We start from the raw sequence: 13509 nt of genomic DNA, 5'->3' as shown, positions 1-13509 counted from the left end.
GGTAGAATCTTTTGAGGTCAGTTAGATCTATTAGGGTGACATAAGATCTTTTCAAGATAAGATGAGTATCTTTTAAGATAAGATGGATCTATGAGTGTAGGATAGAATCTTTCAAGATGAGATGGATATTGTTAGGCTAGATACTTTAATGAGGGATAATCTAGTTTATCTAGTTATTTTTTATAAGCATTTTTTCCTATATGTATATGCAGATGTAATTTTGGACATTACTCCACAACTCATCACACTCAATCAAAGATCCAAATCAGACAAGTATTATAAGAACAAACACTCAAGCGTATAGATACCTATAAAAATAGTTTTGTTTTTGTTCCTAAGAGTTGGTCTCCTATTCCTAAAGGTCACTTTAGGTACAGGATTTCAAAGTGTGAAATCCACATTTGTCTTTAGAAGGATAAGGTAAGAATAATCAGAGTAAAGCGAAAATAGATGAGAAAAGATTAAGAAAAGTTTAGAAAGAATCAGAGTAAGGTAAGTAAGTAAGGGTTGTCCAGTTCTATCTAGGTTTCGTCCTACAGTCAACATTCCTCTGATACCACTTCTGTCACACCCGAATTTAAGGAACAAAGTCGGGTGCATCTCATATATGCGCCAAAGAAGACAACACATATAATAACAGACTGTATAGAGATAAATGTCACAATATAATCAGAGTACTTATTACATAGCGGAAGTCTTACAAAATAAAATATAAATATAGATCGAACTAAAATCCATCCTTGGCGCCAGAAAGTCAACTGGGAGATGCCACCTAGATCAAATTGAACTCCTCGTTGTGTGGCTCCTCTTGAACCACCTGTTCTTCTCCTGTGGGGGTGTGAGACAGCAAGGGTGAGCTCACACATGATCATAGCTCAACAAGTTGTGGGGAAACCAGTGGGCATGAACTCACCAAAGGTGGGAGTTCATGTGATGTGTAAGGCTGATCAACAATAGGGGTTAAAGCTTAGCATTGCTTTTAATAAGTTGGTCAAATTTTATTAGCAGTTACTAAGTGTAAGTAAATACCAAACCATAATAAATAATATAACAAAATTAATAAATAATCTCATGCAAGTGCAAATGACAAATTGAATTTAAGTTACATAAATTATACATGTGAGAGTCCTGAGTTGCTCATGACCGTGAGCTCGGCTAGTATACCAGTTTTACACTCTGCAGAGGTTGTATCCTGTACCCACAAGTCGTGTATCCCATGTCGCTAGGGTTTGCAAGGCCCTTAGACACTACAGAGGTGAATGGCTAGGGATCCACTATGAGGCCTTTACAAAGTTCCACTAGCTTCCGAAAACCCGCTACAGTTTATGGGAAGAGCACTTGCAAGAATCCCTCATCTAACCGTCATCGCAGCAAAATCAACCCGAGAACCTCCCTGCATGCAACTCCCCTACTGCCCTTGCCCCTTTCGGGTAAGGTAGATTTCCACTAGCTTTCCTAATTAGTCAGCCAAGGGCGTCCCATTCCACCCTTATGGTGGCACGTGTTTCTCAAGTTAAGCTCCATGTTCCAATTAAAGATAATGATGATATTGCATGAACATAAATAACATAACAGAATAATTGAAACATGGATATAATGAAATATTAACCCAAAACCGTATAAAATAATAGCAAAACTACCCAAGTGATTCAGGGGTAAACAAGGTAAAAGATAATCAGACTAGGGTGACCTATTGGGTCCCATCAAAATTAAACGTATGCATTGAATAGTGATAATAAAGAACATTATTGGGTAATAGAAGTGGTCAAGGGCACAACTTGCCTTCAATGAGCTCCTGCTCAGCAACTTCTATCTGTTGGGCACCAGGATCCCCACCCATTGGCTCTTCTACTCGCCACAATACAAACAAGCATAGTATATAGAGAAAATTAACATCACACCAAACATGTAAACAAAATACATAATAATAATCTACACATTAAAATAAGATCCTAGGAACAGGAATCATAAATTTTGGAGTTATAGATTTTAAGTTATGAATTTCCAAAGATTTTATGTGTTTTGTACAATATTAAATAGGATATAAATTTTATTGTGACTTTCATGTTAAAACAGTGACACTAATTAATAAACAATAATATTATAAAATTATAGAAATTGGAATGGTTTAATTTGGACATAGTATGAGTTTTCTATGAATTAAACAAATTCTAGCCATTATTTTCATTTTAAAAATACATTTCTAAATTCATTTCCCTAATTTGTTAACTCCCTGGACTGCACCTCAATTTCTAGAGAAGACAGGGGCCTCTGCGCAATTATTCCTAAGACACAGAGGACTGTGCACTGGCCGGCGGGTTCATTCGTCTAAAGTTCAGGGGCTCATACGCAAAAATCACACGCCGAAGCGGTATGGGCCAACCGTGGCCGCTTGATCTAACACGTGCATCTCAATTAGAACTAGGTACCCCCTCGAACCGGTACGTGCGATTAACCTCACGATCATGATCCAGTGGTCAAGCTTTTATCAATATAAGTTTAATCCCACACGTTCACAGCCAATCCAAGGGACGCGGATCACCAAGCCGAATCGCCACATCCCTTCTAATCTCCATCGTCCGCCACTATATCGACAGTCAATAGAACATCACAACAACTCTCTCTTCCCCAACCCTGCACACGGTGGCACAAAGTGCCCCTGGCAGCGCCATGACCGGCATCTCTCCAAGCTTGACTCCCATGTTTGAACTCCAACCAAGGGCGGTAATCACATATAAGGTAACAATATGATACTGTTGAAGTGTTGCTCACCGTGATTCTAGCGACGCCAATGCCATGGCCACGGTCCGCGATAGACCCGCGGTGGAGCTCCACCCCGGTGAGGAATTCATCAACCAAGGTCTCCGCACTTTGCCTGATAATGCTACACTGCACCATCCCTGACTACCAGCAAATACCCTACTGCCCTGGCTAGGTTCGTACAACGGCGTGCGTGGGCTTACTCATGGCGGCGGATGGCGGATCTCCTTGCCGCATAGTTCCAGGTGGCGATTAAATCGGAGGCTTGGCACCCATGGGGTGGTTGGACGAGAGGAGGACTAGGTTTTATACTCTGGGCAGAAGAAGGCTGGGCACGCATCAAGGTGGAACGGTGGCGGTGTCGGTCTCAAGATTCCTGGTGGATCCACCGGATTCGGTTGCAACAAACTGAGCAGGAAGACGGTACTGGCGAGGTAGGGTCCAGGTGGCGGAGAAATGATGAGTCTGGGCGCATTAAGGAAATCGCTGACGTGGCGGACCCGCGCGCCAGCGAGATAGCGCAGAACCGGAGCGCGCGCGTTGTCATCCTAGAGTCTGACGTGTTGGGCCCATGCACCAGCGACTTTCTGCATGTGTGATGAGGCTGGCTGAGCGGCTGATGGTGCAGTACGTGGGCTGGCGACGTGAAAGTGGCGTTGGGCCCGGACTGGGGTGGATTTGGCCCACGGTGAGTTTTCTTTTCTCTTTTTTTTTGTATTTTTGGTTTATCATTTCTTGATTCAAATTCAATTCAAATCTGGTTTTGACTTTTGCACTCTCACATTGATGCACAACAAAAAGAACCCAGCATGAATGCAATCCATAATTTTGTTTTATTTATTTATTTTACCATGTCTTCGAAACTAGTGTCGAGTATACTAATTACACACATTGTATATTAAGAAGGTAATCTCTAATCCCTTTTTATTTGTTAAAAGATACTTTTAACTTAAATATTTTGTAGTATAGACTTAAACATATTATTTAATAACTCGACCCATATAAGGTTATTCTCATATTATTATATTTTTTCTTAAGTCGTGAAAGAAAATTCAGGATTAAGTTTGATCCTTTTTAGAGAGGAGCTTTGAAAGGAAAGAAAATTCTTATTTAACAATTATTAATCTTTTTGGTTAGCATATAATAATCCCATAATGAAATTTTTGGGGCTACAAATTCTACCTTTCAAACTTAACTTGTCACAAAAACTTGAGTACACATGCAATCATACAAGAACTCCAGCATGGAATGCACATTCACGTATTTATTTATTTGCCATTTGACTACTTTAATTCGTTTAGTTGAGTATGTACAAAGGAAAGAAGATCAAGAAATCCTCAAAATTCTAGCATAGAAGTATATTTATTTATTTATCCTATTATCTTTCTCTTATACCAATTTTGGGTATTACATATTTACACCCATTTTTTGCTACTATTAAAATTTTTTGTTCCGATTCTGGTGGTGAATTTTTATCTGATAATTTTCGCCAGATATTGACCATAGAGGGTACTCTAGCTCAACTTTCTTGTCCTGGTGCTCATGCCAAAAATGGTGTTGCTGAACGAAAACATCATCATATTATTGACTATTGAGAGTGCTCGTACTCTTTTGATATCTTCTTTTGTTCCTTCACACTTTTGGAGTGAAGTTGTTTCCACTATCGTGTATCTCATTAATAGACAATCATCACCTAAACTTTCTGGCAAATCACCGGGTGAAGTTCTTTTTGGGACTTCTCCACGATATGATCATCTTCGTGTGTTTGAATGTATATGTTATGTCTTGTTACCACCTTGTGAGCGGACTAAATTGACTGCTCAATCTGTAGAGTGTGTATTCCTTGGATACAGTCCTAAACACAAAGGATATCGTTGTTATGATCCATCTACTCATCGTATTCGAATTTCTAGAGATGTGAGTTTCAATAAAAATCGACCCTTCTTTCACAACCAGTTTACTCACTCCTCATATTATCCCACAGAATCTACTTCTTTCATGTGTCTTCCTTCTATTCCTGCGGCTGGTCCTGATACTGATCCTATACCTAATTCTTGTACTAACAATTATGAGTCTAACGATGTTTTTAATCAAGGATATCGTCTTCGTGATCGTGGTACCATTGAACCTCCAGATCGCTATGGTGTCCCACGAGCTGGTGTGGCAATTGTTGAACCCACTACTTATCATGAAGCTTCTAGGATTCTTGAGTGGCAGCTAGCTATGATTGATGAATTGGGTGCTCTTGAATGCACTGGTACATGGGATATTGTTCCTTTACCCCGCATGTTGTTCCTATCACATGCAAATGGGTCTTCAAAATTAAGACAAAATCAAATGGTTCCATTGAGAAGTATAAAGCTTGTCTTGTGGCTCGTGGTTTCCAACAGACTCAAGGACTTGATTATGATGAGACTTTTGCACCTGTTGCACATATGACTACAGTTCGAACCTCGATTGCAGTTGCAGCCTCATCTTCTTGGACTATCTCCCAGATGGATGTCAAGAATGCTTTTCTCAATGGTGATCTACATGAAGAAGTGTATATGCATCCTCCTCCGGGGGTTGATACTCCCTCAGGACACGTTTCTCGTCTTCGTCGTGCATTGTATGGTCTGAAACAAGCCTCTCGTGCTTGGTTTGAGTGATTCATCTCTGTCATCACAGCTGCTGGTTTCTCTTCTAATGAACATGATCCTGCATTGTTTGTTCATGTCTCTCCAAAAGGGCGCACTTTACTTCTATTATATGTGCATGATATGCTGATTACAGGTGACAACTCAGAACATATTTCTCATGTCAAGCAGTATCTTAGTAAGGAATTTCAGATGTCTGATTTGGGTCCACTTAGCTTTTTTCTTGGGTATTGAAGTTCAGTAGACTTCAAAAGGTTTTTATCTGTCTCAGTTCAAGTATACACAAGATCTTCTTGATCGCTCTGGAATTACTGATACTCGGATAGTTGCAACACCAATGGATATTTATTTAAAACTTTGTCCGCATGATGGGACACCTCTAGCAGACCCCACTTGATATCGTCATATTATGGGTAGTCTTGTTTATCTCACCATCACTAGACCTGATATTGCTCATGTTGTTCATATGTTGAGCCAATTTGTATCCACACCAACCTCAGTTCATTATGGTCATTTGATTCGTGTGCTTCAATGCTTACGCGGGACACAATCCAGATGTTTACTCTATGCTTTTGATAGTCCACTTTAGCTACATGCGTATTCTAATGCCACTTGGGCAAGTGATCCTATTTATCGTTGTTCTACTACAGGTTACTGTATTCTTCTTGGATCCTCTCCTATTGCCTGGAAATCCAAGAAGCAAGCGGCCATATCTCGTTCTAGTGCTGAAGCCGAACTTGGGCTCTTGCTACTACCACTGCTGAAATTATTTGGTTGCGCTGGCTATTGGCTCATCTTGGTGTTTCTTGTAACACTCCTACACCTCTCTTATGTGATAACATGAGTGCTATACAGATTTCTCATGATCCAGTGAAGCATGAACTTACTAAACACATTAGTGTCGATGCATTATTTACTCGGTCTCATTGTCAGCAGAAGACTATTGATCTTCAATATGTACCCTCAGAATCTCAATTGGCAGATTTCTTCACCAAAGCACAAACAACAGCACAACATCAATTTCACTTAATCAAACTCAACGCTTCAGATCCTCCTTTTCCACATTGAGTTTGAGGAGGGGTGTTAAGGCCCATTAGGCCCAGGCCTATAGCCTATATATATCATATAGTCCTTAGGGACTCATTATCAAATTATTAATCCCAAGGTTAGTAACAGAATGGATAAAGCATATTCTAGATCAGCAATACGCTTTGCATCTGCTTCTTTTTCTTTCTCAAATTTTAGAATTTTTTGGTCCACTTCGGAGAATTTGGCCAAGCTAGCTTCGCTTTCCTTTAACCTTTCAACTAAGTAAATTCTTGAAGGCTATCTTTGTGCTTTCGTCTTTGCAATCCTTTTGGACTTTTAAAGCTTTGCTTAAAATAAGACCCTAATAATAATAAAGGAAATGTTTACTAAAACGAGCAAATAATATACTTAAAATGATTACTAAAAGATTGAGAGGAATAGTAAACACAAACCTTCAGACTATTGTATGCTAAGCTGTCTGCCAGATGGTCCTTCGACATTAAGGATAATCCAAGCTCAAGCTTCGGATATCCCATCTTGTCCATCATCTCTCGGCAGACGTTGATTTCCTTGCTGTGAGGAAAACAGTATAGAAAGTCGTTTTCTTCATCTCCTTCATACACCAAGGACCCTCGAGGATATTTCAGTTCCTTGGCATAATGATGGGCCTCGGCAATGTGCCTTTGTGTCAGTTGCTTTCCCGAAACATGATGGATAATAAAATCAAGATTTTCGGTCGACACCGCTTTGGGTATCGGCGATGTTAATTTCTCTGGCGGATTTTCCTTTACTTGCTCTATTGGCCTAGTTGTCAAAGGCCCGGCTTCAGCGCAAGCAGGAGAAGCGCTTACAGCAACAACTTCTCCCAATTCTTCAATTATGTCTTTAGAAACCCTAGTAGGAGCAGGAGTAGCCACCGTCGAAGGTTTCAGAACAGCGTCTAGAACACTGGCCATCCTCCTCCCTCTCGTAGGAGTCACCGCTGGAATATTTGTTGTCCTTGGCAACTCTGGCAGTACTGGAGAAATTTGTACCTTCGACTGCTGGTCACTTTTCAAACTTTCTAATTTTAACTTCTCCAATTGAGCGATGTAGCTTCAGCTATTGCATAGGGTATTATCTCCAAAGCTGAGAGGGTAACTTCGGCAGATTCAGCACCCTCTACCTTTGAACCTTCTGCAGCAGACAGTGTAGCAGTTTTCTCCAGCTTTGGCCAATGAGTTACAATCTACATTCTTTTGGATTTTGGCGTAGCAAAAGGGGCAGTTAATCCAATCCTCCTCTTCGCCCCTTGCTTCCAAGCCGGAAAGCAGTAATCGGGGTACATAAAACCAATAACGGCAAAAACTATATTCAGCCTTTTCTTACAACAAGCACCAAAGACGGTGTTCATGGCTTCGTCTTCAACCTTCATATATGCCCCCAACAGACCATTAGCGGTCACCTCTATAGCCAGGAGCCATTCATCATTTGGCTCCCAAAACTGACTTCTGTAGCGGTATGTATATTTCAAATAAACCAGTCCACCTTCACTTGAACTATCAGTAGTCTCCTTCGGCATTACCCATTCATTAACAAGAGGTCATACTTTGAAAGCAATATGTTCTTGAACCAAGTCTCTAGTGCCAATGTAGCTGCACACAGTGTTGAAGGCCACCAGGCAAGCTTGAGCCTTATCACTATTCATGATCGAGGGCCTTCGGATGCCAAAACGAGATCGTATTGGACGTTGAATTATATCTTTTACATCTTCCCTTTCAACCAAATCATTCTTAACATAGAACCATTACTTCATCCAAGATCTTGGCCATTTTTACGAAACGTGGGAACAGGGTGTCTTGCATCAGAGCGGTACACGAAGGAATAGCAACCAAAATTGTTGTGATATCGTTCCTTCCCTGTTGCCTTCGTTTGATAAGACAATTCGTGTATATTACAGAAACAGTCGGCGTCCGTTCCATCCCCTGGCTCCTCATCGCCCAGACAAAAACCCCAATTTTAATCAAAGCTTCGGGGGTGAGTTGATGAATATATATCTCGAATTTTTTAAGTACTTCGACCAGCATTTTATGCAAGGGAAACCGAAGGCCAGCCTTCATAAAGCCTTTGAAAACAACAACTTCATCATCTTCAGGAAGAGGAACAGTATTCTCTCCTCTGGCCCTCACTATAGTTGTGTCATGAAAATATTTACCCTTCATTGCTTCAATATGTCCTCTCTTAACAGTGGATTTACCAAAAACAACATGACTTGGCCTCCATGGCCGATCTTCGGTGTTATCGGTTTCACTCTCCACATCAAAATCCTTGCTGTCACTAGAACCCCCAGACAGCCCAGCTAACATTTCATCTTAATTTTCTCAACGTTGGTCCTCTCCATGGCTTCGTAGAAACCAGCGAACACGGGATCCACGCTTTTCTTCTCTTTGGCCATTTCAGCGATGATTGCAACAAAAAGCCGAAGCTTAGAAGCAATTGTGATTGCAGAAGTCAGAAAGCTAAAACGACAAACCCAACACAAAGCTTGATAGCACAAAATTATTTTCAACGCAAACCCTCATATATATCGCAAACCACAACTAGGCGATGGGTCCCACAGTATAGAATGTCTCGCTATTCTAGCGAAGGGAAGGTGTTTTTTCGGACCTTCGGCTAAAGGTCTTCATTCATTTCGCAGCCTGAATTTGTTACAAAGAAACAAACTAATAGTGCGAGGGGCTACTATTGGGGGCCTTCGTCTTCCGAAGGTCCTCAAAAACACGGCTAACCATTTGTTTTCAGCATACTATTAAGCATTACAAGAGCTTCGGTACCAAAAAAGCTTCGACATAGATCAATGGAAGTACGGCGAAGCAAGCTTCATCACAATGAAGCAGGAAGGCGACGTAGGGAGAAGGTGTTGTTCAAGTTGTTAAGTGCAAATGATAGTACTGTCCTTGTGACATTTGTAAACCTTGTATATAATTTTTTAGGGCATGAATGTAATATCGTACGAAGCTGTACGATTGCCTATAAATAGATGAACAGTACCCCCGTACTGTTCGAGCGGAATTGTAATAGCCCTCGTGTCATTGCCTTCAAACAAGTCGAAGGTATCGATGTAATACATACTTTGATAAGTGTCTGTACATTCATTATGAAATTAATATGTGGCATGATATTACATCTTGTAAATATATCTTTATATCTGTGAATGATGAGAATTGGTTATTTATGACCTTCATCTAAGATTCATTATACTTGAGAGAGAATAATGCTACGAAGGACGAAGGTCTTTAACATATAACAAATGTGTTGCCTTTGTTCTTGATTCACAGCAATTGAGAACAAGTGACCAACAGGGTGAATTCTGTTTTTTCTGGTCAATCAAGGGGCTAGTTTCCCCTCTTTGGGCAGCCTTATGTCCTTAGTCTAAAAGCTTAGAGGGGGTCATGTGGAGTTCTCGGGGTTTCTATAAACCTCCTTTGTTGTATGTATTTTCTTCTCTTCTTAATATAATGATACATAGCTCTCATGCGTGTTCGAGAAAAAAATACAGAGCAGGAATAAATTGCAATAAACAAACCAAAAAGGCCCAAAAGTTGTGTGTGCATCATTTCACCTCTTAACAAAGACCTGTATCTCACAATTCCCATTGTAAAAATACATGGTGTGGATTACATCTGTTGGTCCTAATGGAAAGAGTTGGTTTAATTAGCCACATTACAACCTAAAATCTTAATACAATGTCCCTGGATAGACGTCAACCATTTATATAGGACTTGAAGTACTTGCTATGGGGCAAAAATATGGGTGGAAATGTTGTCCCCTTCTTAACAAACCAGCCAAAAATAAATAAATCTACAAAAAATATTGTAATGTGGGGGATGTTCTACTTCCTACAACCAAAATAAAATCTGCAAGTAAAAACCCGACACATAGAAATTTTCCTAAGATATAGGAAATGTATTTCATACAATCAAATTTCTCTGTTTCCAAGTTTATATATTCAAATTTGATCTTAGTGGCAACAAACAGAACAAACCCACAACCAACTAGCTTCAAGGTGTTTTTATCGAACACGCAGGAGAATTGTATATCTTTATATATTACTATATTGGGGAGAGAAAAAGAGACTTACAAACAAGGATACTTGCTAGGCAAGATCCCCAAGGACACTGTCACACCCGGTTTTGGAAGGCAAACCGAATGCGAAACATGTACATGCCAGGATTAGAAACTCACGTACACAGTGATTACATAATTGGACATCATCACACATTGCTCAAAGTAAATAACGGAAAAGTACTTTATTACATCAAGATGTCAAAGACATCCACAGAGTCTATAACATAGTCATTTTAACATCAAAGTGCGGATATACGAAACGTAGAAGATAAGGCCTTCACAGGCAGCTGACTGGGGGTTTGCCACTAAGATAACTAGAACTTGTCGTAGTCCTAAAACTCCTCAAAGTCCTCCATGTTGCCAGCATCTCCTATGGAGCACTGAGTACAGTGGGGACAACCTGGGGTGGGGTGGTTTGTAAAGCAAGGATGAGTACACATCAACATACTCACCAAATGTCCCATTTAGTTAAAGTGGACTAGTTGTATGTGGAGTTAAGGCTGAGTAGTTGCTTTTTGTTGGTCAAGTATTTATTATTAGTAGTAGAGACAAGTTTTAGTAATAAACCCAGTTATTACCCAAATGTACTCCCTCCAAGAGGAAATACCAGAGATCATAATTATACCATCATCATTATAAAAATAACCAAAGTTCTTCTAATCAAAGAGGATCCCAAGGCCGCTCTTAATCGTGAGCATGTTTGATATACCAGTTTCTAACACTCTGCAGAGGTCGCACACTTTACCCACAAGTCATGATTCCCACTCTGCCCGGAGAGAGTGAATCTACATTGACCACTACCTAGGTGGCTTGGCAGGGTATCACTGCGTAGCCTTTACAAAGATTTCCTAGAGGTCATAGTCGCCTGTTAGGTTTCTCTAGTTTGATTAACACAATACCTCTCCCCAAAGGAAGGGTGACTAACAAAACCAAATCAAGAACCTCTGCAGCCAGCCTTGGCAGAGCAAGTACTGTGCCCGAACCCCATTGATGGCCCTACGGTGAAGCCAACTACTCCTGTGGTTCCTCTAATTAATCAGCGAAGAGCGTCCCATTCCACCCTCGTGGTTGCACTGTTATCCCAGGTTGTCACTCCCTAGACAAGTCTTTATGGAGAGGTACTCATGAAACAGCCTGAGTCCCCTAAAGTATCACAAGAACACCATTGGGATAACATCATCGTACCATAAATTTTCACATCATGTTCATTGATTAAAGTAAAGCAATAGCATAAAGCTAACCATGATAACCCAAAAGGTAAACAAGGATAAATAAATATTGACTAGTCAATCATTAGGTTTCAATAATGTAATGCGGGATGGTGAATTATAAAGTATGTAGGACATAATAGGTCAGAGGACACTTGCCTTCACCAGGTTGTTGCTCAAGGGATCTTCGGCAACACACTCGGGAACCATGGGTTGCTCGTTGTCTAAATAGAGCGATCGTACATTCAATACATTTGGAAAAATGCAAATGACCAGCACACCAAACATGTACAATCAAGTGAACACAAGTTTGACAAGACATTATGAACACAAAGGATAGGCTTAAATGTTAGGGATTAATTCATTTAGAGATTAGTGATTCCCTAGACATTATGAATTACATAGCTTAGTTCTAATAATTTTAGTGAGACACAAAATTACAACATGGGTAACTTCATACATGACATAATATTGGTCTCACAAAATTAAACACCTAAGTATCATTAAGGTTTTCCCTTTTTATTTTATTATTTCATAAATTAATTATTACATACTCTAACCTATAGCTTAGCCATGAAATTAAAGTACACAGACTATGGGTGAACATAATTTATTTGAATAGAGAATATTCCTATGAACATTTTGTAATTTAAACCACTAAATTTGGAGTTCATATGAAAAGATATGAAATAAACAAGTTCTGAAGGTTGGAATACAAAATTGGGTCTAATTATGTGATTAAACGAAAGCCTAGAGTCCAATCTGCAAATTTACAGGGGCCTGCGCATGATACAGAGGGACGGCGGGTTGATTAAAAAAACCAGGGGGTTTCTTAAGCAAAACCGCCATGCGAAGGGGTATCGGATAATCTCGACCGCTCGATCACAGATGAACGGCTGAGATTAGATCTACGGACGAGCGCGCGCGCAAACAGGCGAGGGCTGACAGGTGGGCCGACGGTGTCAGCGACTGAGGAGGGAGGCGGGCTGACCAGCCGGGTCCAGCGCTAGGGGGCGCAGTCACTGACCGGCGGGGCCTAGGGGCATAGCGCGGGTGAGAGGAGCGGATCTGGACGACTGGGTTTGCATCAGACGGTCGAGGTTAGATTGGTTCTAATTAAATCATGGCCGTCAGATCTCGGGTGGACATCCAAGATCCATCAGACAACACGGCCGGGATGGCGGGTCCTTGGTGCAGCAGCATCGCTCGACCTCACGGCGGGATCTCGCCAGAGACGAGGGCAACGGCCACGGCAGGGCTCTAGGGACTTGGGGAAGGACTCGGGCGCATTCAGGGCAACATGGCGAACACGACCGTGGGCACAACGCCACCGCGAAGGCACCAGAGGGCGCAGAACGCGGTGGGATGGTCCCACGGCAGCGCAAAATCTACTCCGGCGAGCAATCGCATGAAGACCAGGGCAATAAACAGAGAAATAGGGGCGCGGGGAAGTTGCTCACCTCGAGAGGAAACATTGGAGCCCCGGAGCAACGGTGGAGACACAGGGACGCCTCGGGTCGACGGTGGCGGAGCTCCGGGAGCACGGGGAGAACTTTGGTAAGCGTGGACCGGGCGAACTAGAGGGGCTGGGGGTGAACCGAGGGGTGTCCTGAGTTGCTGACGGTGAGGAGAAACTCATCGAGGCAATGGGCACGGTGAGGGTTCGACGGCGACCGTGGAACAGGCGGCGGACTTCGGTGAGCAGCGGCGGAGCTCCCTGGGCACGCTCGCAGAGCGAGGGAGAGGGCGATGGTGCTCGGCTGAGTGCG

Source organism: Zea mays, chromosome 7 (assembly GCF_902167145.1).
Source record: "Zea mays cultivar B73 chromosome 7, Zm-B73-REFERENCE-NAM-5.0, whole genome shotgun sequence".
Taxonomy (NCBI): Eukaryota; Viridiplantae; Streptophyta; class Magnoliopsida; order Poales; family Poaceae; genus Zea; species Zea mays.
This window is presented reverse-complemented; position numbering follows the sequence as displayed.